This window comes from Opisthorchis viverrini (assembly GCF_000715545.1).
Source record: "Opisthorchis viverrini unplaced genomic scaffold opera_v5_214, whole genome shotgun sequence".
In the NCBI taxonomy this organism is placed as follows: domain Eukaryota; kingdom Metazoa; phylum Platyhelminthes; class Trematoda; order Opisthorchiida; family Opisthorchiidae; genus Opisthorchis; species Opisthorchis viverrini.
The window spans coordinates 593,035-598,061 of record NW_008751869.1 but is presented as its reverse complement, the minus strand read 5'-3'; positions in this window follow the sequence as shown (position 1 = coordinate 598,061).

The following is a 5,027-nucleotide window of genomic DNA, read 5'->3' as shown; positions in this document are numbered from 1 at the left end:
CTCGGGTGGCGTATGCTAATTTGGGACACCCATGGCATCAAAGTGATGTGTTTCTGAATCTCAAGGGACATGTGTATCAAGCTACGGTGCGGGCTGTTTTGTTGTATAGCTGTGAGACTTGGTCTGTTGGAGCAGGGGAACTGAGACGTCTTCAGGTGTTTGACAATCGTTGTCTCAGAACCAAAGCTCATGTGGGTTGATGTCGGCGGATCCGTAACGAGGCAGTTAGAAAGCGAGTCTTCGGTTGTGTAACGGGTATTTTCATTAAAGAATGTGTCCAACACCAGAAACTGCGTTGGTTGGGACATGTGTTGCACATGCCTACCCATCGTTTACCGAAGAAAGTGCTGTGTTCCAATTCAGAGAGGTGGCCAACCCTTGATCTGCCAGAGGGGTATGAATGAGATTACGAAACTTTGAGTACCGTCGGTGCTACTCGCCTTCAAGGATGGGGACCGCATAATCCCCATTGCACCTGGTCAAGGCACTGCCAACCGACGTCAATGGCGTCCTTGCTGTCAGTTTCTATCCAGATTGCCTGAATGAGTGTCTGGACGTGCAGGCATCTAGGAATGATCGTAGTAAGGTAGCACCAAATCCATTCCTTTATTCTTTTCTTCAAAACAGAGCTTTCAAATAACTCATGTTTGAACGGCAGTGAAGCATCGGTTTTGAACACTGATGTGACGTTGTTGATGATTAGGATGATGAATCCCCAAACCTACCAAAAATTCAAACACCCGATACTAGTTACCGAAAAGCACTCATTCCCATATCAAGTTGACTTTGACGGGAGACTCAGTTAGAACCCAGGTGAGTTTGTGAAACCGAATCACCGCCGCTTCAGTGGTCTTGATAGGTGGTTTTTGTTATGACGTTTTCTTGATCTGGACAATTACCAAGGTTCTTTGCATTCAGTGTAATCCATAAAAAATGGCAAGTAGTGCAGATGGGTGGAAGTTTCGAATCAATAAGTACAAGAATGTCTTCGAGATGACCGTCATTTTCTAGCGTCACTCTAGTGGGGATAGTACTCGCACGAAAAGCTAAGCAAAGAGCTTGGATCGTCGGATTCCACTTCTGTTAGCGTTTTTCGTGTTTCTGATTAGCGACTCGACGGACGCAGTGGTGAACGAGTTTGCTCCAGTGGTCATTGCACTGGTGATTCATTCAGGTATTTTGTGCTAGTTATTTTCCCNAGAAAAAATCCACATGAAATAGGTGCGTGGTAAAATGTCATAAATACGAACGCGGTGCATTTTGAGATTCATTGGTTCTTGAAACCATTCACACACAGGCTCGTAAACAGGCTTAGCGGCCTCAGTGATCTTGTGCGCCCATTGACTGGCAGAAATACCTGCGTAAGCCGAATCGATTTTGTTGATGATGTAGAAATGCACGTGATGCGTGTGACAATGTTCCTTACCGTGAAGACAACAAACAGTTCTTGTTACGTCTTCAAGCTAGGAACGTGATCCTTTTTCCCTGGGAGCGTAATCAAAGTGAAATACATTCCTCCCCAACCATTCAGGGGACACTGTTCTTCTTCAGACTGCATTTGAAAATATTACAACAGTTCAGTCCCGTCCTCGGATCAATAAATGATGATAATTTGAAAAAAACATGCAAACTCTAGGACACACTGCAATAAAATTAATCTTGTTGGAATCTCTGCCCTTCTTATCCAACCGTGAAATGTTATCATATTCATTTGGATTGGAATCAATACTTCATCTAAAGTGGGCAGAACAACTCGGGTCTTTATCATACTTGGTCGGGACTTTGGAGCAGATTCCGAATTTAACTGAAAAGTTTTAGACGCCATGTAGAGAGTGCTTGGAATTTGTGAAATCCTAATGAACTGGATACACTCGCCAAATAATTGCTTTCTCAGTCCAAGACGGTGACCTCGTCATTCGTCTCACAGAGCAAACCACGGGAGCAGGCCAGAGTTGAGTTCGAAGCAAAATCGGTAGTCGATACGTATAACTACTTGGAAGTTGATGAAGCTTTCGTTCTCCTTTGCGTTTCTCTTTCACAGCTATCGCGGTCTCAATACTTTCGCTCTGAGGCCACATTGTGGAGAGGCAGGTCACATTCATCACCTGATATCGGGTTTTCTGCTTGCCGAAAGTATTAATCATGGCTTGCTGCTTCGCAAAGACCCAGTGCTACAATACCTATACTACTTGGCACAGGTAAGACAAGCCGCTCTTGTGAGTAATATTTTCTATCCGCACATTAAACACTAAAACGTGTCGCATGGCTATCAGGTTCCTGTTTGGTGCTGATAGACCTGTGAATGACTTTAGAGTACTTGATAAACTGTGTTAATTGATTTAACCAAAAAATAGAAATTAATTACTTTATTGTAACTGTCTCTTGCCGCCCAATTGTTGCCGCGAACAAGAATCAGGAACCCAGTTCATGATTTCGGCGCCAAATTTTGTACACGACCTGAAGGCTGAGAAGCTCGAATTCGGTCTGGCTGATGACATCCAGGTGTACCGTAGACACCAGCAGTCGAACAACTGGAGTTTGCAGAGGTATCCCGCTCAGCTATACCAATTCTTGCAGGAGCACTTCAGAACCAGATGGATTGCAGTGCGGTGAGAGCAAAGCTTCGGACAGAAGCTGGTTTGTGATCTCATCCATAGGGGTGTACTCAGCATTGCGCAGCATTTCCCGTGTGGTGAACATTGGGTATCCGTTTGGTAGAATGACAGAATTGCTAAAGTTCGATCAAAAAGGCTACCACCCGGTTTAGTGAAACTAGGATGGTCGATACATTAAAAATTTTGCCTAAAAACTCCGCCTTCCATTGTGATTAGTGAAAAGTACTGACCGATTGTATTGAAGATCATCTGAAGCCCTGCCCCCATCTAATGATCGAGGAAACAGATCGTGGTTAGTCAACTGGACAACCTGTGAAATCACGTACCATTGTCCAGTCAACTGCAAATCTTGAAAACATTGGATATATTCGACAATTCTGGCGCACATCAGTATCTAAACCAAACACTTTTGTCTCATTTCCTTCTGACCGAGTGTGATTTTTGTGCCTATTTAATGGGGTTTGACTGGAACCAATGAATTGCCAGTTACGCTACCAGCTGTCCCGATGATTTAAAGGAAGTCTATCTAAAATGCGTCAAATGCTGGTGACTGATCAGGTGGCCACTGATCTCTTGAATTACAGACGTTTCGTCCCCAATCGAGGAGGCACCATGCATTAAACAACTTAATGATGATGTCTCCTTGGTTGGAGACATGACTCTTACAAGGTGAGAGCCGAGCTCGGTGAACAAGTCAACGGCGACCTCGTCAACCATCAGGACTAATAGTTCGACACACTCAGTCAGATGCAGCTCAGAAGCGATGTTTCTGGATCTGATTCACAGTGAACATTCCGTAGATTAAGCCTCCCTTCGGTATGAATCCACCCTAATCTGGTATCAATTTCGGCCTGTGACTACTCACAAGTTTGCTGGAAACTCTTGGACAGTCCACCACTGATTTCGCCCTACTACTGGAGGCTCGCTCATCAGGTAGGCGCAGTCGCCCAGTTTCCGTCGTACATTTGTGTTCAACTTGAACCCCAACCAGACAGATTTTGACAACTACATGTAAGTTACAACAAGCATCGCTACAGCATCTGTCACGCTGAATCCCCCATAGCTCTGAAAAACTGTTGTGTTGGAAACTGGAAGTAACGGTGATGTACCACAGACTGCCAAGAACATTTCAGTAATTCATAACGAACAGAAATGCGTGTGATGCGCTTCTAGAATCATCGAAATACGGAATATGAACCTATTCTACCTTACAGCATGCTTGTTGACCCATAGTCATGGATGGTGGGGACGGTACTAAAGGGTCAGATGTGAAGGGTCAAGTGTTCAGTCCGTCTCGCTAGCGTTTCACCATGTTTCACTGTAGATTATCCGTTAGAATTCTAAAGGATAAGTTTTCGAGGCCATTATTGACTAGAAGTACGGTGGCTGAGATAAAACACCTTTGAGTGCGAGGCAATCTCTGTCCGTGCGGCCATGTCAGATCAGTGGTACAGACTACCCATTCTGGAGTGGCTCTCTGTCCTACCAACGTAAACAGGGAAAGTTGTGTGCATGGAGCATAAGCGCTTGTTCCGTCAGTTTTGATTTTTGAATCCAGACCACCGTGGATTTTACATCCTTTGGAACTGCTGACTTTGTTTCAAGATTCTTCAGCGTATATGATGGAAGATAAATAATAAATGCTCGATCCGCCCATCCGGATCGCTTAATGGGGTCACTTCGAAGCCTCTCACGGTTGGTGCGCTGTGCCCAGCTCCGGGGTGAAGTCTGAACCTTGCACGGACAAGCGTATTATCTGACTTATACTTACTTCCAGTTTCAGGCGGGCAATCTCGCCTTAGGGTTGATTGTCAAGCTGAGAGCAGGGCTCCATTCCTTTGGGAAACTGTGTCAATATTGTGGAAATACCAATTGAGTATGTGTCTTCGCACTTTGAGTAGACGATCCTTAGTGAGAAATCCGTCCGTAATATATCGCCAAATTAAAGCTCTCTTCGCATGTGGCACTTTATCGGTGATATGTTTCCTTCTCATTCACTAAACTACTCACCCACTTGATAATACTCGTTTCCATTTTTTATATAGCGTTTCAAAGGTTCTCTTCTTTGGCGATTCGCTTCAGCACAGTGCGTTCATAACAGCAGTTTCTCAAAAGCATATAGCACGTCCCAGTGGCCATCTGGCACAGTTTGACCTGCCTCGTGACATTCACACACTACATCATTTTGTAGTTCTCGGATATTTTGACGATCAAATACGGCACGTATGGAATCAACGCACTGACATTTTCATCCTTGTGTTGCCTTACTTGATCGCCACTCTTCTCTGGACGTTTCCTCACGACAATGTAGCTACTCTTAAAATTGAAAAGCTGCCTGAAAGCGTCGAATAGGTCTCAGACAGTGAGCCTAACTAAAGTTATCCAGTGTCTGACTATCATAAAAACCAATTC